The 25,949-nt window shown below is 48.7% G+C and overlaps 1 protein-coding gene and 1 long non-coding RNA gene across 12 annotated transcripts in view; one reads left to right on the top strand and one right to left on the bottom strand.

Moving 5' to 3' along the window:
- ELAVL3 (ELAV like RNA binding protein 3) overlaps positions 1 to 25,949 on the top strand; it is a 135,087-nt gene that overhangs the window by 37,099 nt on the left and 72,039 nt on the right. The gene's annotated exons all lie outside the window — the stretch shown is intronic.
- Positions 1 to 25,949, bottom strand: part of LOC146833004 (uncharacterized) — a 243,392-nt gene that overhangs the window by 166,788 nt on the left and 50,655 nt on the right. Inside the window, exon 3 of the long non-coding RNA XR_014960480.1 lies at positions 17,974 to 18,036. This is a non-coding gene — a long non-coding RNA (uncharacterized LOC146833004). The remainder of the gene's footprint in view (positions 1 to 17,973; positions 18,037 to 25,949) is intronic.

The following is a 25,949-nucleotide window of genomic DNA, read 5'->3' as shown; positions in this document are numbered from 1 at the left end:
AAGGAAATAGGCACTATATGAATGCAATTACACAACAATATCCAAGTCAATTGTCTGGTCAGTAAGAATGGGGGGGGGGGGGGGGGCTACTTCAGAGTTCCCGACAATCACGCTGTTATATAATGTCAAACTATATTATGCGACAAGCAGGGCGCAAAGAGAGGCTTAAGGGAGAGCGGAAAGGGAAGGAATGCGGATTGGTATGAGTACTGGAAGAGAGAAACAATATTTTGTAAAATAATCAACATATTTTATCACTTTGAAAACAGCGATGAGTGTGTGTTTTTTGTCAGTGTGCGCATGCAAACATTTCAGGTGAAGTCCTACAGACACACCTCACCATAATCGACTGAAAGCACCAATACCCAACTAGTTTTCTGAAGATACATTTATGGGGGTGTAACACTCCAAAGCTACGGCTCTGGTGATGGATTATACGATCGTGTTATGAATTTTCATCCCTCTCTCTGTCCGTTTTTTTACCGCCTGTCCCTCTCAGCCTCCCGAGCATAGCTCCTTATTTCATCCGTGTCTCTCTCTTCCTCATACATATTCCTCCCTCACCACCTCCTCTTCACCCCAGCTTTGCCCTCTATTCCGGTCTATTTCATCTCCTCTTTTCCCTGCTGTCGGCCTCCCTATCTCTCGCCTCGTGCCCTCTCTTCTACTCCCTTCCTCGCAGTTTTTTCTGCCCGCCTCGAGAGGGGGAGGGGATGACGGTTCTGTTCTTGGGGGGACATCCCGCTCTATATCTGTCACACTCTTTCCTCCTGACGGGTATTTTTATCCCGTCTCCTCACATCGCTTGAGCTCAAACTCGAAAAGGCGGAAGATCTGCGGCGATTCGTCTTAGCAACCACGAGCTTTCCACCCCTTGTCCGAAAAATCACCATCAAACAGCTTGAGAGCGCGCGACCCCTCTTAACCGCACCCACCTCGGAAAACGTCATTCAGTGAGAGGACCGACGGTGTCAATGTTTACGTAGCACCTGACGTGACCCAAAGAGTTCCGGGACGCCTCGACAACAATGAACACAAAGCGTTACCGGCCGCTGCTAACAGCAAGCACCACACTTAGGGGTCCAAGCTGAGGCAAAGGGCACAGTGAGAGGGAAAGCAGGCAAGGGGTTTACCACCCTGAGGCGGGTGGTACTGGGGGTAGTTGCTAGACTGCAGTGAGCTGCTAGTGCTAGCAGTGGATAAACTAATAAGGGCTAGCAGAGTTTTCAGTGTTAGCAGGTGGTCTGCTGCTCAAGACGGCCAGTGGGCATACTAGTGGGGTCTGGCAGTGTTAGCACTGGATTCACCAGGTAGCAGTGAGCATATTGCTCAGTGCTAGCAGTGGTAATACAACCCCGGCCTGGCAGTATTAGGAGTATGTGTGCTGCTAGGCACTGGCAGTGCTTATAAACCAGGCAATGTTAGCAGTGTGCAGCCTACTCAGACCTGGCAGTGTTATAAGTGGGTGCACTGCTCAGGGCGCAGTGTTATCAGCGTATACTATTAGCGGCTGGTAGTGTTATAAGTGGGCGCACTACTCAGGGTGCAGTGTTATCAGCTTATACTATTAGCGGCTGGCAGTGTTTATAATGCTGAGGGCTGGCAGTGTTTATAAATGCTTAGGGCTGGCAGTGTACACAATGCTGAGGGCTGGCAGTGTAAATAATGCTGAGGGCTGGCAGTGTGTATAAAGCCGAGGGCTGGCAGTGTGTATAAAATGCTGAGGGTTGGCAGTGTGTATAAAATGCTGAGGGCTGGCAGTGTTTATAAATGCTGAGGGCTGGCAGTGTGTATAATGCTGAGGGCTGGCAGTGTTAACAGTGCTGAGGGCTGGCAGTGTATATAAATGCTGAGGGCTGGCAGTGTTTATAAATGCTGAGGGCTGGCAGTGCACACAATGCTGAGGGCTGGCAGTGTAAATAATGCTGAGGGCTGGCAGTGTGTATAAAGCCGAGGGCTGGCAGTGTGTATAAAATGCTGAGGGCTGGCAGTGTTTATAAATGCTGAGGGCTGGCAGTGTTTATAAATGCTGAGGGTGGCAGTGTTTATAAATGCTGAGGGCTGCCAGTGTGTATAATGTTGAGGGCTGGCAGTGTGTATAATGCTGAGGGCTGGCAGTGTGTATAATGCTGAGGGCTGGCAGTGTGTATAATGCTGAGGGCTGGCAGTGTTTATAATGCTGAGGGCTGGCAGTGTTTATAAATGCTGAGGGCTGGCAGTGTTTATAAATGCTGAGGGCTGGCAGTGTTTATAATGCTGAGGACTGGCAGTGTTTATAACGCTGAGGGCTGGTAGTGTTTATAATGCTGAGGGCTAAAAGTGTTTATAATGCTGAGGGCTGGCAGTGTATATAATGCTGAGGGCTGGCAGTGTGTATAAAGCTGAGGGCTGGCAGTGTGTATAAAATGCTGAGGGCTGGCCGTGTTTATAATGCTGAGGGCTGGCAGTGTGTATAATGCTGAGGGCTGGCAGTGTTTATAATGCTGAGGGCTGGCAGTGTTTATAATGCTGAGGGCTGGCCGTGTGTATAATGCTGAGGGCTGGCAGTGTGTATAATGCTGAGGGCTGGCAGTGTGTATAATGCTGAGGGCTGGCAGTGTGTATAATGCTGAGGGCTGGCAGTGTGTATAAATACTGAGGGCTGGCAGTGTTTATAAATGCTGAGGGCTGGCAGTGTTTATAATGCTGAGGGCTGGCAGTGTTTATAATGCTAAGGGCTGGCAGTGTTTATAATGCTAAGGGCTAGCAGAGACAGTAGTGTGTGCACTGCAAATTGCATGCTTAGAGGCTGAGTATTAAAAGGAGGCACACCGCTCAGAGGTGGGAGTGGTGAATGTGCATTTACTGGTCAGGGCTGGCACTAAAAATATGGAGTATACTGCTCAAGGCTAGGTAGTGTTGGCAGTGGGCATGTGGCTCAGGGCTGTCAGTGTGAGCAGCAGACACACTGCTTGTAAGTATTAGCAGTGAGTACAATGTTTAGGTCGGACTGTTGGCAATGCATATGCTGCTCAGAGCTCATAGTGCTGCTAGCAGTGGGTATGCTGTTCAGAGCTCCCAGTGCTAGCAATGGATCTGCTGCTCAAATATGGCTGTGTTATCAGTGAGTAGACTGCAAGGACTGTCAGTGATAGTGGTGTGATTACTGCTCACTGCTGGAGGACAGCAGTCTAGCAGTGAGCATGCTACTCAAGGCAGCCCCTGTTGGCAGTGTGCATACTGCTCAGTGTTAGCAACATGCACAAGGCTTCGGTCTGGCAGAGTACACAGTGGGTATACTGCTCAGACAAGCATGTTGGTGGTAGAAACAAAGCTCAGGGCTGCTAGTGTTAGCAGTAGGTACAGTTGCTTATGTCTGGTAGGGTATGCTACTCAGGTAAGGCATTGTTAGCGTGGCTACCATGCTCAGGGCTGGCGTTAGCAGTTGGCACACTACTCCTCGTTACTGGTGGGTACACTGCTCAGAGCAGTCAGTGTTAGTAGTAGGCACACTGCTCACAACTGTCGGTGTTAGGAGGGTGTAGGCTGCCTGCGGCTGGGAGTGATAGCGTGTAGAGTGCTCGGGTTTGGCGGTGCTAGCAGTGAAGATACTGCTCTGGGTGGCAGTGTTACCAGGACATATACTACATGGGACTGTGAGAGTTTATCCTTCTCAGGGCTGGTAGTGTTAGCAGTGGGTAACAAAGGTCAATGCTGACAGTGTTAGTGGTGTGTGTTCTCAGTGCTGGCGGTGTTAGTGGTCTTTGTTCTCAGTGCTGGCGGTGTTAGTGGTGTGTGTTCGCCTCAGTGTTGTTAATGTTAGTGGTGTGTGTTCTCCTCAGTGCCAGCGGAGTTAGTGGTCTTTGTTCTCCTCAATGCGGACTGTGTCAGTGGTCTTTGTTCTCCTCAGTACTGGTGGTGTTAGTGGTGTGTGTTCTCCTCAGAGCTGATGCTGTTAGTGGTGTTTGTTCTCCTCAGTGCTGGCGGTGTTAGTGGTGTGTGTTCTCCTCAGAGATTGTGGTGTTAGTGGTCGTTCTCAGTGCTGGCGGTGTTAGTGGTCTTTGTTCTCCTCAGTGCTGGTGGTGTTAGTGGTCTTTGTTCTCATCAGTGCTGGTGGTGTTAATGGTCTTTGCTCTCATCAGTGCTGGTGGTGTATGTTCTCAGTGCTGGCGGTGTTAGTGGTGTGTGTTTTCTTCAGTACTGCCAGTATTAGTGGTGTTTCTCCTCAGTGCTGGTAGTGTTGGTAGTACGTGATCTCTTCAGTGCTGCCAGGTGTTAGTGATGTGTTCTCTCTTCAGTGCTGGCGGTGTTAGTGGTGCGTGTTCTCAGTGCTGGTGGTATTAGTGGTGTGTTCTCATCAGTGCTGATAGTGTTAGTGGAGTGTGTTTTCTATTCAGTGCCGGTTGTGTTAGTCGTGTGTGTGCTCAGTGCTGGTGGTCTTAGTCATGTTCTCAATGCTGGTGGTGTAAGAGGTGTGTGTTCTCAGTGCTGGCGGTGTTGGTGGTGTGTGTGTGTGTGTTCTCAGTGCTGGCAGTGTTAGTGGTGCATGTTCTCAGTGCTGGTGGTGTTAGTGGTGTGTGTTCTTAGTGCTGGTGGTGTTAGTGGTGCGTGTTCTCAGTGCTGGTGGTGTTAGTGGTGTGTGTTCTCAGTGCTGGCGGTGTTAGTGGTGTGTGTTCTCAGTGCTGGTGGTGGTAGTGGGTTTGTGTTCTCAGTGCTGGCAGTGTTAGCGGTGTGTGTGCTCCTCAGGGCTGGCGGTGTAGCAGCGGATATAAAGCTGGGAGCTAGCAGTGTTAGCGGTGAGTATATTGTTCACTAGTGGTGGTGTTAGCTATGGGCCAGACGTGATTTTTTTTTGTGGGGGGGGGGAGGGGGAGCACCAGGCTCTGGCCAAACAAAGTATTATGCTGATAGCAGTGCTTTGTTTTAAGTGGCAGGGAAAAATGAGTGGCAGTAAGGCACCCTGTAATGGGCCACCACTAGCTTCTTTTGTCATGTATATCCTAGCTGGGAAAAATGGTAACAGAATTCAACTGCAATGTTTAAATATGTCTTGTGTTTAAATAAGTCGATACATATTTAAACATTGCCAGTTTAAAAGAATAATTGTGAAAAATCTGAGGAGGCCCCGATTAATTTTATTTCTTTACTGGGAGGGGGGGGGCAGCATTAAAAATGTTGAGGACCACTGCCCTACGCTGTCAGTTTTAGCAGTGGGTATAGAACTTAGGGCTGGCAGCATTTGTATATTTCTCAGAGATGGCAGCGGACATATTACTCAGGGCTGACATTTAGGATGGTATACAACTCTGGGCTGGCAGTGTAAGCCGTGGGTATACTGCTGGGGGTTTGCAGGGTTGGTAGTTATTATGACGATCAGGTCTGGAGGGATTACTGCTAAAAGCTGGCAGGGTTGGCAATGTCTGTACATATTGCCCAGGACAGGCACGGTCAGCAGTGCATCACTGAACATAGCAGGCAGCTAAAGAAGTGGGTATACTGCTCGCAGCTGGCTGTTAGCAGTGGGTGCATTGCTCATGGCTGGCAGTGGTAGGAGTTAGCTTATATCTCAAGGCTGGAGGTGTTAATAGTGAATACAATGTTTGGAGCAGGCAGCGGATAGGTGTGCTGCTCAGTGTATACACTGCTGATGACTGGCAATGTGTACAGTGCTCAGAGTGGTACTGTGAGAAGTGGGTACAATGCTAAAGCCTGGCAATGTTAGAGCTGAGTATTCTGCTCTGGGTTGGCCATGTTAGCAATGGCTGCACTGCTTGCCTTGAACGCCTTTGACTTCAGCCTCTGGCAGAAGCTGCAATCCTCGGAGTCGTGGTGTTCTCCCAAACACCACTTACAAATGGAATGCAGGTCTGTAGCAGAGTACAAGACCCACAAGGCTTAAAGCCTGATGACATGGGAAAAAAGCACACTGTTCCCACCCGACAAAAACTGTCGAAGTAGGCCAGAAACAACGTCACAAACGGAGTCGATGTCATCACGGAGTCGTATGGCGCGAACTGCTGAAAAAGTCTGACGCCTGGGGAGAATTCAAAAGTTAAGGAATCTGTGGCTACATGTTTCTATCAGATGTGCCTGGCAGCTAATGTTTGATATGGGTATAATGCCCTGGAATGGGAGTTTTAAGGGTCTGTATAGTGCCCAGAGCTATCTGTTTTGTCTGTGAGAACAGTGTTCTCCGAGCTGGCAGTGTTCACAATGTTCACAAAGTCTGCCTGCTTAGCTGGCATGGTGTTGTCTGTCTTCTCTTTCATCATAAGACGAAAAATGTATTGGCCTTCAGCGGGATAGTGATACTAAGGCCTAATTCCACAGCTGCAAATAACAGGGATGTGATATTAAATCATCTATGCGGTTGGGTTGAAAATTCACTTTGAAGGGACAGGAAAAATAACTAGGTAAAGTATCCATTTTATTTTAACTGCAGTCAGTGAAAAGGACCCAAAAACCATACTTTTTTAGCTGCCAAGAGGGAAGGAAATAGGAGTCTATACTTTAGATTCTAGGGCTAGCGGTGGGCATTTGACTTAACTACCACAGGCATGTGTGCGTGCCTTCAGGTTTGCCAAAGATAATGCAGGGCATGTCCAGTAGGTATCCATCATTGATTACCCACTGAGCTTCCAGAGCCAGTGTGGGCAACAAATGTCCACAAATATGTCTCCAGCTGACACCTGGAACACATGCTTTCCATGCACTGCCACAGCTCAGCCCTGAAGACGAAAAACGGGTGAAGTGTATGGCACGCACCTTCACTAAACAGGATTGGCCTCTTGAGGAGTACTGGTTTCTGTATGCCCCTTGGAACTGTTGTGGTAGCAAACTGCCACAAAGGTTGGCACCAACACATTCCTAAAAGAGAATGGCCCTTCCCCAGCCCACTAATCCCATCAGTCAATTCAGATCTAGAGGTGAGAGGCTGTGTACCCCAGTACCAACCTTTTCAGCCCATCGTGCCCTAGAGAGGACGTGTTCTGTATTCTTGGGCCAACCCTCAGAGCCCCTGTCTCCTTCAAGGTGCAAGTGTTGTCTCTAGATGTTAATACAGCCCTTTAGGTGACAGCATTTGTATCCCCTTGCCAGTCCCCTGAGCCCATCGTGCCCTAGAGGTGACGTGTTCTGTATTCTTGGGCCAATCCTTAGAGCCCATGTCTCTTTCAAGGTGCAAGTGTTGTCTCCAGATGTTAATTCAGCCCTTTAGGTGACAGCATTTGTATCCCCGTGCCAGTCCCCTGAGCCCACCCAGCCCTAGAGGTGACGTGCTCTGTATCACTGTGACAACCCTTCATTTTTTTTCCTTGAGGTTACTGTCTGGCTTTGCCTACGGTAACCCCCGGTTCCCCCTGGCACTAGAGGTTTCAGGCTCTTTACCCCCGTACAGGCCCATGCTGGGGCGGACCTCTCCGCAGGGACTGTGATACGGTAGCTACCGGCATGATGGGGGTTAATAGCCTCGTCCAAGCTGCTGTGTTAGGGCAGGGACACAGCCTCACTCCAGGGCATTGTCTCCCCTCACACACAGCCTCCCATTGTGAGGCAGCGGGGTGTTGGGGGCACAGTGTGTGGGCCTGTTGGTGCAGGCGGATGTGCAAGAGTAGGTGCCAGCCGTGTCTGGCAGCCCTGGGCACTCAAGCGAGGATTGTTCAGACTTGTGTGCATTTGTGCACGTGTGTGGGTATGTGTGTGGCTTACCTTGCAAAGTTTGTTGGTGTGCATAGTTTTGTTTCTGTCTGCCTGTATTACTCCGGGTGTCGCTTTAGGTGAACAATTCTGGGTGTGTGTTTGCGCATCTCACTGTGTGTGCATATCTTCATGTATTACATTGTGCGTTGTTGTGTGTGTATTTTTTGCTCTGTGTGTGAGACCATCGGCGCGTGTCTGTGTATTACTGTGTACATCGCTAAGCGAGTATCTATCTTTCTGTGTTTCACACTGCATGTCTGTGTTGCATCACTCAATATTTTTTTTGTTTGTGTGTATCATTCTGTGTGTCTTGTTTATTTCTCTTCATGCAAATCTGTTATTACTACAATAGGTGTAACATTTTGTGTCTTTGTGTATGTATCCCCTTATGTGCGCGTTCTGCATCATGTATATCTCAGAGCGTGTCGTTTGTGTATTACTCTGCTTGTATCACACCCGGGGTGTGTCGTTCTGTTTCTTTGTGTATGGTACTTTGTGTCTTCATGTATTGTACTTGGTGAGTATACCACTGTGTGTTTTCTGTGACACAAAGGTTAGACTTAGAAACCTATAATGTCTGTGTGTGCGTGTTTCATTACATGCATTTGTGATGCTGTTTTAGAGTGGCGGTACGTGTGACTGTTATCTTAGTGTCATTTGTAGAGCACAAGGCTGCCATTGGCATGGCCTCGTGGCACGGCCAGGTACCTTTCCACATTGCTTCTGTGCTTATCATTTCACCCAACAGCAAGACACCTGCTGCGACCTGTGGGTGCCATTGCTAACATGGGTGGAAATTAAGCTATAGTCTTGTGTGACACTCTGGCCACAATATCGAAGAGAAAAATGAAGAACGCTGGACTTTTAAAGTAGTAATGCAAACCTCTGACGCACAAATCCAGTGCCCATGAACTCAAACATTACAAGTTATATCAACCATAAAGTGACATATCCTATAAATGACAGGGGATGTTGCTGGACAAAAAGCTTATTTTCGAAATTGCGGCATGGTCTCGTACCGAATAACAGCTTTCTGCCCTAATCAGGGATTTGGCATGGGCTGTAGGATCGTTCATTTCTTGCGCCCAGGCTGCTCCCCAATCAAGACTATTGGCCGATTCAGAATCAGGCAGACGGAGGTAAGTCGGTAGGTATGTCAGAGGACTTCACTCCCACCATAACACATTTAGAGTTGTCCGTCTGCCCTGTGGACAACACTAAACACTGGCGGATCCGGCAGTGGTGTAACGAAACTTGAGGGTACTCCCCTGCAAAGTACATGCTCCCGTGCACTGCGGGGTCTGCAGGGGCGTTTGTTACGCCACTGAGATCCAGTCATTATAAACATTTCATGGACTGCTCTGTCAAACATGATGGTCGCCTGTCAAACTTTTTCGTTTTAGTATATCCAAAAGCAAACTCTCAAAGCGGGGAGTTGTCTTCCATGGTGTGGGGGGGTCATTTTTTTGCTCTACTGTCCCTCACCTCCAGATTTTACCTAGCGGCGACAAACAGCAAAAAAAAATAAAAAATAATACATATAACCCAGTCAACTCTAAATCGGAGGGTGTCACGTGTGAAGCTCCAACAGCCCATACTATGTCAGGCCGTCAGAAGAGTATGTCAGTGATGGAGTATGGGTAGGCTCAGGCTCGGATATACTAGAATTTCACCTGACTGTAAATCAGACGTACAGACCTCCAATCTGGCGGAGATGGTACTCCATTGCCGCAGGTCTACCAAATTCTTGAATCAGCCTGTATATGGGCGGGTGGTGGCCTCTCTAGGATCTATGCTCTCTTGGCCGCTCAAATGGGGCGCGAACCCTCGATCCTGCCTTCTTAGGCTGATATATGCTGATAGCTGCCCAATTGAATTCTACAGAGTAGCTGAAGACAGGTTTCATGATATTGAAGATATGCAGATTCCTTCTTCATCGACTGTCATTGGTTGTGATATTGCCATTCTAGGATTACATTTACAAGTTGTGGTATAAGGAAAGTATTGAAGTCAATAATAGAAAACCTACACCCAATCGTTTTGCAATTAATGTACAAGTTACTTACCTTCGGTGTCTATGTATCTGGTAGAGACGATTCTAGCCGCAGATTCCTTAACGTAGAATTATCCCTAGGCGTGAAACTGGACCCGGAAAACTTTCTTGCCCAGAATCTCTGCCCGCCGGGGGGCGGCACCACACGACTCCGCCCCGACGTCTTCCGTGGGCGTGATGTTAGCGAGGTCACATAAGCCCCACCCCGGCGCGCTGACGTCAGTTTGCTTCGGAGACCTTTTCCGCACAACAACGCAGAGCCATCACAACAAAACTGAGGAGAGCATGGGAACAGTGTGCAAAAAAAACAGGGAAACAAAAATAGAGAGAAACAAAAGATAAGAAACATCACCAGGTGGCACCAAGGCACCAGAAGGCGACAACAGCAGGCCAGAGCAGGAAAGGAGTAGAGCACCACCCTGAGGAACAACCGTGCCAGCCAAGTCAAAAGCAGCAGGTGGCAGTAAAGCAACAGAAGGCCAGAGCAGCGAAGCCATCACAAGAAAAGCGCAAAGCACCACTCCTTGGAACCACCTCGCAACCCAAGGCGAGAGCCATCCTGGAGGCCCAATCATGTGAAAGCGCAGTGAAAGAAAGAGAGAGAGAGTCTGCAACCACAACTCCAAAGGGAAGGGCCACAAGCCCGGAACAGAGGAGCAACAGAAACCCATCCCCAGACTACACCGCCAAGGATGGTTCTACCCCCGGAAAGGAGTAGGAGGACAAAAGGCAGGTAAGCGATCCGCAGACCACACTGCCAAGGAGGGTCATAACCCCTGAAAGGAGTAGGAGATCAAAGGACAGGTAAAAGAACCCCCCAACGAACAAGACTGGTGGGGATCAGAAACTCTAACAACAGAAGGAAGAGCAAAAATAGACCCTCACACTGGAAAGAAACCAGCTGGAGGGATGCCCAACCAGAAGAAAACAAAGAGGACATCCACAGAAGACAAGCCACCCAGAGGGAGGTGACTGCAAAAACCCCAGCAGAGGGTCCTCGCAGAACGGGGAGGAAGGGCGGGTCATGAAGGAATCTGCGGCTAGAATCGTCTCTACCAGATACATCGTTACCAAAGGTAAGTAACTTGTACATCTGATAGAGACTACTAGCCGCAGATTCCTTAACATAGAATAGATACCCTAGCCATACCCAGAAGGGAGGAGGGCCTGCGAGAGAGCCTCCCCACCAGGAGAGAGACAGGGCCCCAGTAGGGGACATGTCACAAGGACAAGAAGGAAAAGGCCAAGCCCAACCAAGGGAGAACCGCCCAAGAGGCAGTAGGGGCAGCCAACGCCTGAGAGTCCCAAGGAACCCAAGGACCACCTCAAACCCTAGGGAAAGGAGGAAGAACCGGAGGCAAGGCCCACCGTAAGAAACACATACATAGTGACAGAAAAAGCTGAACACACCTCAGCCGCAAGCAGTGGACAGGGCAGGAACGGCTCCACCGCCAAAGCGCAGATGGAAAAGAGAGAGAGAGAGACAGTCGCGTAAGCCCCAGCAGAACCAAAGGCAGGGGCACAAGGGAATACATCAAAGGCCACAACGGTGTATTAGAACAAGTAGGCCTGCACAGGCATGCGCAGCTAGCAGCAGGCAACACCACGAAACGATGCAACCAGGACGAGCCAGACGCCAACCGAAGGCAAAGGCCAGGAAGGGCCAGGACACACACCAAGGAAGGGGACCGGCCCAGAAACACACACACAGACCCAAGAAAGAAGTGGCACCAGGCAGAAAAGAAAGAGAGAGAGACGAGGACGGACCAAGCCGTCCACCAGAACACAGAAGCCAAGGAAAGCCAGTCCCCCCCAGAACAGTAGACAGAGGACCAAGCCGAAACCCCGGACAGAAGTGCGGAACCGCTACAACACGATGCCCCAGACAGCAGGCCAGACCGGCTTAGCGACATAGCGAACCATGAGAAGGACGGAACTGGACGCAACGCAAGCTGCTTCAAACAAACGGCAAGAAGATCGCACCTGCAACGTACCGTGACGCCACGGAGAGCAAAGAGCCCAAAAGGGCGACCACACCTCCCCAGCACATGATAGAGCTATGTAATAGCTACCAATACCCCACATAGGGTATGTTACGTCCCAAGAACATGGGAACCCTCTTAGGAAAAAGTTTCTGCAGCAGAGGACAAACAGAAAGACCTGCGGAGAAAACCGCAGACGGCTTGCCAATCAGCCAATAAAGAATACACAGAAGGCCTAATCTCAGGGCCTACACGGGCTTACTAACAGCCAAAACCACAAGTCAAAAAAGGGCCGGACCAGCAGCCAACAGCACCAAAGTCCCAACAAGAGGACCTGAAGGCACATCAACCACGCAGAACACACAACCGGGGCTACTCGTTACAAGGCCCCAGGAAAATAACGGAAGAACACCTCCCAAAACACAGACCGACATACATGTCACTGAGGGGGAGGGGGAGGACGAAGCCCCACAAGAAACCTCTGAATTGCAGAATCCGCAGGGGCGTGGAACAAAAGAGCGCCATCAGAGGGAAGGTCAACCAGCCATTCTCTAACATTCTCAGGGAATACACTATCCCGCAGCCAGGCATGGCGACAAAGGGCCACCGAAGCCATGGTACGACCAAGCACCTCCGAAATGTCCAGAGCCGAGCGAAGAATAAATGCCGCCAGCTACCGGCCATCCAACACATAGTGCCGCAGAACAACACAGGCCCCCCTCCTGAGAAGCGGTGGACATAAGGGACTTTGCCAAATCCCATAAGCAAGAAGTGGCTCTAGTCAATACACAAAGAGTGTTAAGGGCCCGCAAAGCCGCACTGGAGGAGGCGAAGATATTGCGCCCCCAGGAATCTAACAGAGGGCCTCCCGTGACGGAGGGAAAGAGACAGGATCATGCGGGGCAGGACGGTGGCGGTGCAGCAGTGGCTGGGGCACCGGGTCACCCGTGACAGGACGCCCCCAAACGAGAAGTGTGGAGCAAAGCCTCGAAGGGCAGAAGCAGCTCCCGACCACCAGAACCCTGATGGAGGACCTCCAGCAGATGATCCGTGGGGAAATGGGCAGCTGGATCGCCCATGCGCAAGATTCCCGCAGCCGTGGAAACAGCCCGAGCGAAGGCAGCACTCGCCTTCGTAGGGCCCTGCGGCAGGGAATGCAGTTCCTCTGTGGGCGACGGCTGCAAGCTAAGGCGACCGTCCCCCAGCCCAACTGGAGGAAGGAAAGGCCAAACCGGAAAGGAGGAAGGTGGACCGATAAATGGGGTACCTGTGGTGCCTCCGGCAAAGACTGCGGGCGCGGCGACGGCGAAGAGCCGTCCTTAGAGGACGCCGGGGAAAAAGCCACGGTGACCCGTCTCCTGAGAAGAGGAAAGCAACAACCGCCGAACCTCTGGAGAAGAGGGTGCGTCCTAAGACCAATCAACGACCCGACGTCGGCCCGGCGCCGTAGAGTCCGCTACCGGCGTCAGGTCAACGTCGACCGGCGCCGAAGGGGACGCCGGAACGACCTCCGCCACAACGCGCGGCGCAGGAGACCAAGGCTGGGTCGGAGCCAAGGCGGCTAAAGAACGGCGCCGAAAAGGCGTCGACTCGACCTCCGACGAGGCAGCCGCCGGCATGGAGGGACGAGGGGGGCCCGGGGACATGCCCCGACCCCTAGCCTGCCCCTGCGGCACCGCCGGGGCCAGCAGCCATCGGCGCCTGAGCGGCATCACCTCGGACAAGGCCGCCGCCTGCCCAGAGGACCGAGGGGGACTCGAGGACACGCCCCAAACCCCGGCAACCTCCCGTGACACCTCAGGGACCCCCGCGGGGGTTTGCGGCGAGGCAGAGGCGCTGTGGTCCAAAGGAGGAAACCCCGAAGGGCAGCTCCCCGACGACACCACCACTTCAGAACCTGGAGCCGAACCTGTCTGCGCCGGAGCCGCCGCAGAAGTCCCCGCACGCGGCAAGGGATCCGCAGGCGTCCCAGGAAGAGAAGGAGAAGAGGGAAGAGCCAAAGAGGTCTGCAAGGCCGCTGCATAGGCCTTCATCTGGGCTCTGGTCGTCCCCGCACCGAGGAACGGCGGATAGGGTGATGACCTGCGGGGCCGCACAAGCCGCGGAGAACCCGCATCCCCAACAGGCCGGGGACCGGGCCTCGCGGACAACCTGCGACACTTACCAACAGGTGAGCGACGCCCTTGCGGCCTGGGAGAGGGACGATGTCGGAGACGGAAGCGACGGGTCTTGAAGCCTTCCGCGGGCGCGGCGACGATGCCGACCTGGGCATGCGTGCCGAAAGGAGTTTCATCCGGCGCGCCCGCCGGGACTTTGGCTTCATTTGCTGACACATCTCGCAGTCCGTGGAGTTGTGATGCTCCCCCAAACATCACATGCAGATGGGGTGGGAATCCGTCGCCGACATCTGGCGCGCGCAAGACGAGCATTTCTTGAAGCCCGAAGGCATTCGCACACTGTTCAAGAAAAACGCTTAAAGCGGAAAAAGAAGGCCTGAAACAGGCCAGAGCACACAATCCGGATCCGCGTTGCACGTGGAAAAGAAGAAAACTGACGTCAGCGCGCCGGGGTGGGGCTTATGTAGGGGCTTATGTAACCTCGCTGACGTCACGCCTGCGGAAGAAGATGGGGCGGAGTCGTGTGGTGCCACCCCCCAGTGCGCAGAGATGCTGGGCAATAAAGTTTTCCGTGTCCAGTCTCACGCCTGGGGTTAATTCTACGTTAAGGAATCTGCAGCTAGTAGTCTCTATCAGATATTTAGAACAGGATGTTTAAGTTAAACAAAAATTTTGCATGTGATATTCTGACACACAACCGTAACTTAACCATGCTTATGAAGTATTTCATCCACCACGCCGTAAAGTGTGTGATGACAGATCTTATTTTAGTTTACCTGACTCAGTGTACGTCATACTCTACAGCTCTTTTACTCTCCGATTCGGTTCCTATTCTAAAATCTCCTCTAAAGTACGAGCAGTTTACTGCAGGATCTACAAAGTTGGAGATTCAACGTATTCAAAAGTTGGGTTTGAAGCTGAACGTTTAATTGCTGGTTTCATCCTTCTCAAAGAGCAGGATTAGAGGCAGAAATCAGGTGTTGCGCGTGGCAGGTTAACAGCGCTTGTGCTTGTTGGGTAAGTAAGGAGGTGTGTTTAGATCCAGACATAATATGTATGCAATTGCAGCACTGGTGGAGGAAGGCCACAGGATGTGTCAACACGCAGATGGCTGCACAGGTCACTGACCACCGAGGTACCCTCCAGTCTCCCAGTAGGTCACTATGGTCCTGGGAACCTTCAGTGTCCCAGTAGGTCACTCAAGTCCTGTTTATCTTCTGATGTCCCAGTATGTCATACTTGTCCTACAATTTGTGAAAAGTACCAACACATTAGTGAGAGCTTGGTGTAGCTCGGCCAGATGGGATATGTTTGTCTCCCAATACCTTGGTGTCTATCTGGTTGTAATATTCAGGAAGCCTTCTAGGGGGGAGCCTTTTTTGTATCGTACGATGACTAAATCTTGGGCGGCGGAGTGATTCATGTTCTGAAACAACCTCTAGAACTTTCACGGTTGAAAGCGATGGAGACACCGTGGCAATGACCGCTGACATATGTAAGTCTTGACAGAGTGGACGCTATCATGTGTCAACCCAAAATATTTTGCTACCTTAACTCTTTCCAGCTGGCTTTGGAGTGATGCCTGATTGTTTCAGATGCACCAATGTGCTTCAGTCTAGGATCCAGATTACAATTTAGGGAGAGGTTAGAAATCCACCTTTGGATGTCGAACAGGAACACTTTGAAACAAAGCATGGTGATTTGTTCTATAAGCATACGTGTTTCTGTGAAGTGTTGTGTCCAGTTGTAGCAAATTCTGAAAAACGATTTCTACAGTACCACTGTACTGAATAGGCAGGGCCCATTGGAATTATGCGATTGTGTGGATGTGGCCTTTTCAAATAATTATAGATTTGCTGCATTGGCGACATAATACATCACCTGCTGCATAATCTGCACATTTTCACGGCAAATTTTTTTTTCAAACTCAAACGGTTCAAAAGTTACTAAAAACGCAGCAACACGTGTTGTTACACCTTAGAAGATCCATTGCAAAGTTTACAAACCAATGCCCAGAAAGTGTGAACGAGTTTAAGAATGACAAAACAATAAAGTAATACTATCAGAAAATGTGCTGCATTACATCACGTAATTTGACTTTTCTTGCCGCATACCGTAGTCAATCCTGCCACATAATACGGCGCTACCCTGCCGCATAGTTCCAGTGGCCCTGTCAATAGGCCACTTCTTACACAAGGGCCTTCTGGGGCAGGGGTCTACAACCTTTTCTGTAGTGAGAGCTACTTCTGATCAGAGAAAATCATTGTGAGCTACTGAAGGCTAAGCAACTTGTGCATTGTTACCAGACAACCCCACACCCAGCTTAATTGGCTGAAGCTATGTTTTGAACAAAATACTTTTATTAGGGGTACTATGACAGGTCTGCCATGTGTCAGACTGCGTGGTCTTTGGAGATGTATGAACATGTGTGCGTATGAATTGGGGTATATGTGTACAGAGAGATTGTTGTATGTACTTGTTGCACAGGCCATACCTTTCACCATACGTGGCACTGTTACATGTATAACAAAAATGGGAAACATTTTTCTGCACATTAAATTTCTCCAACCTAAAAAAATGGCTCTATTTTCCACTAAATAAATATGGAAAAGTATAGAGAAAATTAAACTGAAAAGTTAACTTACTTTATGTGGATTCCACAAAACTCATCATTTTGATTTTCTCCCATTTTCAAGTGTGACATTTACAAACACCAAGCATCTTGCTACCAGTGACCTGTAGACATGGTGCCATATTTCTAACATCATAATAAATTTGTGTAAATGGGAGGAATTCTAAGTGAATTACATCAAAAAAGAAAGTAAATCTAAGAGGTATTTGGCTTAAAATGGAGAAAGACGTTAATACTTAATGTTTCATAGAACGTTTTCTTCACTTTAAATTTCTCCCATTTGAAAAAAATATTTTTTTAGTTATAAGTACGGCACAGTGTTTACTAGCCACTGGGAGCAAAACGCCTGATGCTTGTAAGACACTTGGACATGGGAGAAAATCAAAAAGTTAAATAGTTAAGGTATCATTTCCTTTTCTCCTATTTAAAAGCATTCAGAAACACAATTTTGTTCTCATTATCCAATATTGAGTCTACAAGGACTTTTATTTAAGATTTAAATACTTAAGTGCCTCTCCTCGGTGAACCTGCCTGGCCCGTAAATATGCTCATATGGCTCTCCTATATGCAGCCTGATGATATTGTAAGCACATCCTTCCTTTAATATTAAAAGAAAAATGTGACACTGGGCTTATTTCAAAATTAACTCAAAGCTGCGAGCTACTTTGAAGGTATCTGGGAGCTACTGATAGCTCACTATCGACTGGTTGGAGACACCTGTTCTGGGGTATGTATCGAGTGATGAGTATAGTGCTTAGTTCTAAAGCATTGTTTTTTGTTCTGAAACTCTGAGTTCAGCTCAACAAGTTACTCGTCGAGTTCTACGCCTAGGCCATGAGTTCAAATTACTTATTTCTAGTTCTGGTACGTTATTTCTAGTCCTAGAATTAGTGTCCGGCTCCGGAGGCCAATTCTGGATTAAGAAGTATTGTTTTCCGGTTACGGAGCACTTTTTATATTTCAGGATTATAGTGACTAGCTAAGAGGACTTCTGGTGTGTTGTGCTCCACTGTGGTGTCTTCTTATAGTCCTCCCTTAACTGCACCCCCTGTCTCTTCACAGCTCAGTACCTGAAGATTGAGGAATTCACTCTCAGGGAATTTCAACTTTGAGATTTATAGACAGGCCTGTGCCTCCGAAATACCAGTACGGCTAGAATGGAGTCAAGCAACTGTCAAGTCTAACATCACTGCTGCTGTCAGCTCTTTGACCTGTAGACACCCATATTGCTTTGGTTTTCCTTTCTCTGCACTGCTGCCTTTTGACATCGCACTAGCTGTATGGTCTCCATCTTTATTTTTAATTGGTGCCCTTTTGGCAGCAATTATACGGCGAAAAGGTGGCTGAAAAGAGTGCAGGAGGTTGCAGCACTGAGATAAGACGCAGACTTGAGGGACAACGGGGAATCAGCGGTTGCCTGGTACCGCACGACAAAAACATGGCCACAGTGAGTAGGACAGAAAAAACAAACCTATTCTCACGCACCATGCACATATACAGTGGATTACTCACACAGTGGGCCCTCGGGGTTGGGATGGGATCCTGGAGCTCTGATGAGGTGATGTTGGAAGGGCTCTGAGGAGAGAGAGACACAATGTTGGATTGAAGGGCCAGGTGTATATCTTCTTTTGTAAGAGCGTGTAAGTTGTGGTGGCAACGACTAACAGTTCTTCGAGCACTGCCTTTCACAGGTCAATACCATGGAATGCTAAGGCATGGATCACATTTCTGGAAGGGTGATAGGCAGACAGAAGTCGAACCAGACACATTTACCAATATATTTACGTGGAACTAATGACTTTGATCCGTTTTCAAGCTTACATAAAATCTAATTGTATTTTAGCATCAGTTTGCTGAATTAAACAATTGTGTATGTTCTGTCAATGACTATAGTGCTTTTCGTTCCACATACTAACTTCAAGATAACCTGGATCCTTTCAGAGTTTGCAATCAACATAGCTTCAATTTATCAACAGCCCTGTGCCTTTCAAGCCATTGGCTTCTTATTGGGAGGCATTAAACGTTATATAAATTTTATCATTCTCCTTTTAGTAAAGTAAGAGTAATTTTGTTGTGTGTTGGTTTGCTCGTCGTGCTCATCTGTTCACTATAAAGGAGATCTTTGCTCACTTTCCCTGCTTTGCCAGGGCACGCACAGTGGGGTTCGAAAAGAATCCTCACACAGTTTCATTCTGGCAGCACAAAAACAAATTGAACCTGTTTAATGGTGTTCCTTCAGTGTCTTCAGCTTCACCACGCATGTGCTACTGAACAGAGTACAGGGCTGCAGTGTGGTCCTGAATAGACACAGCAACACCACTGTAAGACCCACCGGTTTTGGGCTGCCTAAAACACATCTAAGATAGTCAGAATCCACTGTTCCAAATAGGATGGGTACGATACACTTGTCCGAATACCTGTGCTTATCCTCTGGTAGGTTGGCATGGAGCAGTCTGGCTTATCCTGTAAAGCGTTGGCACAACACCCCCCCCCCCCCTTATAACACACTGTGTTCACCACAAAAAGACTCCACAAGGTATGTATAAAAGCACTTGTCTTTGTATTACAAACACACACACACACACTAAAATCAAACCTGAATACACATTGTATATATATTTTACAGTTATACACAATTGTCAAACTTCTCTATTGGAATCACAGCGAAACACTCATTGTAGATATACTTTACAGTTATATGCAATTGTCGGACTTTCCTGTTGCCGAAAGGTCAAACAGTCACTAGCCTCTGACTATGCCTCGTGACCCAGCCACTCAGTTTTTCAACTCTACCAGCTAACGATACATGTTGCTCCTGTTGGCTCCCCATTGACTAGACAGTCTGAACCACTTAACACGGAAAGAAACAGTTACTTCATTTCGCCCATCTGGATTGGACCTACAGGTGCATGAAGGCACCTGCACAAAGGTGGGATTCATATCCCCCGTAGACAAAAGGTTGTGACCCAGGAAGCTAGCATGCTCCCCGTCTGGAGAAATGGTTTCCCCTTAATAGAAGGTGTGACCTGCTGCAGTCCCCCAGCAGTCAGCTGCATGTGCCCACAAGGAACATGAAACCTCTCGGGTCACATCACAATGTTTTTCAAAACAAAGCACTATGTGGCGTGGGTCCAGGGAAAGGGAATCAACGATCTCGGACAGAGGCCGCTATGTCAGGCACTGTCGTTCTCCCGATCTGGAGGCAAAAGAAAGTCTCAGCTCCTGGCTCAGGCTTCCCCAACACCCCTCGGACACCACAGGTTCTGGGGCACAAGCGAGCACATGTCCCCTTGGTTGAAAGCATGAGTCCCGCACTGGTCAAACTCCTCACATCCTGGCACCTCAGATGGTTGCTGATCTTTGCAAACACACTCTTCTTGCATAGTGAGATGATGGCGTATGTCAGGATGGTCCTTGCCCCAACCACAATCACTTCCACCTGTCTCCACCGCACCCAGTGCGCTCCTTACAATCTCGGGGAGACAGTGAGATTCTTTGTGTCCCTGAGATCTCTTGGACAGGTGGCCAGCTCGCTGACCCTCGGAGAGAACTTCAAGACCCAGGACACAACAGTTGGCACTAGCAGCAGGCCAACAACGTCCAGTCAAAATCCATCAAGTGATAGTTCCCTTCTTGGGGCATGACAAGCTTCAAGCCACCACAGTCCGGGGATAGTACAGTTGCAGTCCCTCCTGCACTAATGATTCCTCGTGTTAATGTCCCAGTATCAAACCAGCGTAGTATGGTTCCAAATCCATAAGTGTCTCTACTTTTGGAGGCTGAAGTCTCAGTAGTTATACCCACCATGGCCTTTGAAAATACGATCAGTTCAAAAGGCCACCTTTGAGATGCACAGGTCATCTCTAAATGTTGTCCTGTCTGCCATCCTACCCAGGGTGGTTTGATCACAATCTTGCGCCAGGACTCTGCCCTGTGGAATGCAGGTGCCAATTCCACCCCAACATACCCATCCCAGAAAAGCCTATCAGATTCATAGGTCTGCAGTTTCCCGTGAACCCCTAATTTATGGCCCTCTGTCAGGAATGCACAGATGTGGCTATCCCCCTAGCACCCAGTTGTGAGCCACACACAATGAAATACCCACTTTCCCTAAGTGACATTTACATCACAGTAATTTTGTACCCACGACCGCAGAGGATTTGCCTTTACGAACTCATTGATACCAAACTTCATACTGTTACTATTCTGACCGTAGAAAATAATGCTTGACAGCCTTTCCCTACATCCCCTTATAATAATCCAATGCAAAAGCAGGCTTTGTAAATGCCAAGTCGAGTAACAGTTACCCGTGCACACATGCCCCACCAGGGCAAACCTGTGGCACAATCGATGAGCTACCTCTGTAGATGGCACAACCAGTACGACAGGCCCACGGAGGCACATTTGAAATACATTTCTTGGGTATAGGTCTTACGCCACAACAAGGCACTTATAGCTAACTCAACTCAGCCAATTATATACACACTGCTCTGCAGTATGTACATGATGCGCATATCACTTTAACACTGCACAGCAGCACCAAATGCGCCCAAGTAAGGTTAGCATCCAGAGCAAAGGAAAACTGTGAATCAGAAAAGTAAAAAGTTGAGGGAAAGCACCCTAGAAAGGGCCATTCCCAACAACCACTCATTCACAATAGGCGATAAAAAAAGACATAGTATATTAATTCTGCTCACTCTACTGTGAAGCAAGCAAGAATAGAAGATTCTGAATCAGTCGCTGGTGTTGTGCTTTGAATGGTTTTAGCACACAATAAACAAGGTCATGGAATGAATGCTTGAATCAGTCTCAGCCACTGACCCAGAATAATTAACCAGTGGCTAAAATTGATTTCAGTGCAACCCCCTAATTTGACGTGTATGCCTAGACATGGGTGTCTTTATCACTGTGCCACAGGACTCAAGCTGTATATCACTGACAAGGTGGAAACCAGTCTGTTCTTGTTCAAAGGGGACCTGACCTGGCAGTTCAGGCTGGACTGTTTCCACAGGAGCAGCACCAAGGCTCAGTCACACATGACTGGTTGAGGTGGCCTGGTGGGCAAAAAAAGATAGCCTAGGATGAGGTCAAGTAATTGCCAGAGGCTAAGATTAATGTAAGCATTCCACTCATCACTTTATTGCTTCCCAATGTATTTTTAGGGCACATTTATATTCAGGAACTAAGGCATTTTTTAGAATGTTTGATTTGTATTAGCTTTTTCCAGGACTTAAGAGATACTGGAAGACCTGCTGCCCTTTGCTTCTTCCCTTTATCCTGTGTCCCGCCCTCCCTGTCTCCTCCTCTTCCATGTACTTGCTCTTTGAGGTCGCAGCTAGACTGCTAAACTCTCCACCCTACACCACCCTCTTTAAGAAGGTGTAACTAGGCTGGGGACTAGGTAAGGTAAGTGCCAAAGATGAGTGGCCACAATGGGCAACCATCATGGTCAAGTTTTGAAAGTTGGGTTCTTTGATGATGGTCAGGTGTTGTCAGTCTACCACACATTTCAGTGGGTGTCTTGAAGCTTGTGCATGATGAGATCTGGCCTGAAGTACATATTTTCTGTTTCAGCTTTTGCATTCTTTTCTAGTTTGAATGTTAAAGAGGGAGCATAATTTGTCTGTGACGGTGGAGAGCAGCGAGTGCATGAGCCATGGGTGATACACGAGTTGTGAAGGCATCTGATAACTGGTCCTTAATGTGAACAATCGGGTCTTGGGAGTTATCGGCCTCATAAGCAGTGACCTCTAACATGGGATAGTGTGGCTCACTGTATGCTTTATTATGTGTGTTAACATACACAGATGCAACTTTGCACTTGTGGTGATATAGATGTTTCTGACTTTGGGACTTGCCTTCAAACACAACAATAGGGATGATATGACTATCAGTCTAGTGCTGTTTTCTCTCTCGAATAAATATTGAAGCGGTCCTGTCTTGTGGGGCTACTGATGTTTGAGCCTTAACCCCTTCGGTGCTCATGACGGAACGGTTCCGTCATGAGCCACGGTTGAGCTGTGCTCATGACGGAACCGTTCCGTCATGACCACGCCCGCGCAAGATTCCGTCAGCACAGCGGCGGAATCTGCGCAGCATGGAAGGGGTTAAGGAAGCAGAACGACAGCAAAACATGCATTGGCTGTATCTGCTTACTATCATCTCATGATAAAGAATAGTTTACGTGTATGACTAGCGATGTGTATTCTGCAGAAATTGATCATGGATATAATATACTTCATTACATTTGTTAATGAACTACAAATATATTCAGATAAGTGCCATAAATCTGATATTCTAAGTGCTGCCTATGGTAGTTTGGGTTACAAATGTCTCAGGGTGTTAGAAGGGGTCCTGGCTTATTGGGGTGCAGCATCAGTCTGCACTGGACCAAGTCCCTAGCATACCCATTATGTCTACATCTGTGCGTTTGACAGCAGTTGCTACAGTAATCCGCTGCCCCTTCTATCTGTGGTAGTACTCAGATGGGTGTGGTAGGCGCAGTGTTCCTCTGCCCCCCCCACCTCTTTTACAGGATGCCAACACCTCTGGAAGTCAGATGGTGATTTCCCACGTGGCGGCGGGTGCAGGCGATGCTCCGCAGCTGCTCTCAGAACAGTATACAAATTGCTGTGGTCAATGCTCCACCCATTGCACGTGTGCTCCCCTGCTCCGCTCTTACAGGATACCAGTACCTAGTGCTTTAAATGGGAAAATATAAGTGCAGGTACTCATTAAATTGAGCTAGGGGTGTGGCTAGTGGGCGGGGTTAGAGGTGGAGCGAGACATGATGATACAAAGACACCTGTATTGAGTATTCATTTTGGTGTGGTGTGAAGACTTGTTTGGAACAAGCCCTAATGGAAGGGGTTTGTAAACTATGAGTGCAGCCAAGCCATCTACAGTACTATTAGCACTTTCAGGCTAATAACAAGTTTGTCCATGGACCACCGAGACGCTGGCACAGCATCATTAATAATGAGTTCTACACCACTTGCAGGACATACCAAAACAAGTGAGAAATGTATCAATATAAATAACGGGGTTAACTCATTACAAGAAATGAAGAGCAAACACGAAATGTTAATGTTTCCTTCTTTTTGTAATATATTAGCAGCTTCCTAATGCCATACTCGTCCTACTTGCTTGCCTTAAGTGCAATCCTTATATCTTGTAGAGTACGCACACAAACACACAGAAACGACCATTCTACGCATTTCTTTTCAAATATCCCCTGAGTGTCCAGATTCTCTTCCTCTCTGATCTCATTTCTCTCTCAAACGTACACAATATCAGGCGAACACATAAGCAGACAAATACACACGTCTCACTTCGGATTATTCCTTAGTTACTTCCCAACGCCAGCCACATTGCAAATGTGATTGACAGTGCAGGGCCTGGATGGGGCCTACTCTGCCAGACACAGCAAGGCGGTGAAATTCCCACCACCTGGACATCCTGTGCATAATGCATATGGTTCAGCGGTGGCTCAGCTAAGGGCTAGAGAGGCGCTTTGATAGTCATAGTGCCCTACAGATCTGCTCCACTCTGACTGCCTCGAGCTCAGCAGCACTAGCAGCAATGAGCTTACATTTCTTGAGTGCCGGTACTCTCCTTGGCTGTGGAGAAGTACCGGTACTCAGCTCGGTAAAAATGAGAAGCAAGTGCCGGTACTGAGTACCTGTGAGTACCGGCTCATTTAAAGCACTGTAATAGTGTTCATTAGTTAGTTATGACAGCCAGGACAAGACGTACCACCCCCCACTCCACAGGATTTCAATGCCTCTGGTAGTCGCTTGCCTCGATTAAATATGGCGGAAGGTGCGCTCCATGCGGCCGTGATGCCCCACCATTTTCATTCAATCACACTGCACTATCCGCGGTAATAACTCGCCGAGCACACCCTGCCACCATGCTTCATTGAACGTTGAACCTCGGTTTACAGGTTATCACGGATCGACCGTGGCACTGGCTTGCACTGGTCGGTCAGCCCTGGCGGTAGGGACACACCCGACCCGGCAGCCTCTCACAGGACGTCACTGCCTGTCCTGCGTCAGAGGCGGCGGCAGGTGCACGCATGGTCCTGTGTTACCCCGCATCCCAACCCCTCCTCCTCACGGCTGCGCTGATTAATGAAGGGGGAATCTCGGAGCCTCAGCCAACAGCCCCCTCCAGCCCTCGCCCACTCCAGTCGGCCTCATTAGGGCGGGATGTATACATGTATATGTGCTACCATGGCCACTTAGGGGGCCGGCTCCCCGTCCTCAGGGATTACCTCCACACAGCTGGAGGGGCTGATCCGGCTCCCTTAGGCGTGAAGGGTATCTGTGGTGTCGGGCATTCCCAACCCAAGGCAACACCAAGGGTTCGCCTGGGACAGATGGCAGCCCTGTGGGAACCCCGTCCAAAGTGGGGACACAGCGGGGCTAGGCTCGCCCCCTCCTCGGCAGCTGGGCCCTTTGACTTGGCTCCCAAGGCAGGGCTCGCAGCCTTTGTAATGGGTAAATCCCCGTCGCACATGTTAATCCGGGGTTATGTCAGCTGCGGGGGCTCAGGGCGGATCAGTGAAACCGAAGACGGGGAGGGTGTTGCAAATTACCCTTGTTAAGGGCTTGGAGACTGAAATCCAGCGTCAGGGCAGGGCTCCCGGGCGCCAACTGCACAGGAGCGCTCTGCCCGAACCCTGCTCCGGAAGGACCTGCTACCAGGCTGGGCTTCCAACTGGCAACGCAGTTCCTACCACGTCAGTCCACCTAGCCCTAGAGGTGACAGGTAGATGTGGGCGAGACAACATATTAACAGGGAAGGCCGAGCCAGGCGTCTGACTACTCTCTTAGAGCCCGTGTTCGAGCCGAGCCCTGAGAATGTTTGCTATGTAAATCATCCAACAAACGTCACATACAATATGAGAAAGTCTCTTCTAAATAAAAAAAGATATAATTTTTCTAACATTGCAGAAGCTTTGACATTAATACGTCACAATATGGCACTGTACAGAAAAATACTTATTAAAAGTGATAGTTTTTAAACAAGTTTTTAACTATTAGGGAAGGGAGAGAGAGGCAAGGCAGTTGTGCAAACTCTGACCATGGCCCAGATTATACAGAACAACATTATAGTCTATTAAATCAAACACAATAGGTTTTTGTAAAACTGATATTCTGAACACACATTTTGAAAGTACTTTTATACCCGATAATGAAGAAAAGGAGTTTTCGTGAAATAAAATATTTGCCTACGGTCAAACACATTTAAGTGGGGAAGACGTATTTTACCCAGATTTTATGGTTTCACTGAGCCGCGATTTATCCAGGTTTTCTGGCTTCACTTTGAACAAATCAGCCACTAAAATGGGTATCTATTATCCCTTTCTTTTTTATGTTAACACTCTTTTTACAACTGAGTGGATTTTTCTGCAGTTTTTATATAGCATGAACTCAACCCTAAGTTATTTGAGCACTTTACATGATCACCAGATAAATTTCTCA

The sequence above is a fragment of the Triturus cristatus genome, chromosome 4_2 (assembly GCF_964204655.1).
Source record: "Triturus cristatus chromosome 4_2, aTriCri1.1, whole genome shotgun sequence".
NCBI classification, from domain to species: Eukaryota; Metazoa; Chordata; class Amphibia; order Caudata; family Salamandridae; genus Triturus; species Triturus cristatus.
The sequence above is the reverse complement of the archived record's forward strand: the minus strand, read 5'-3'. Positions and strand labels throughout refer to the sequence as shown.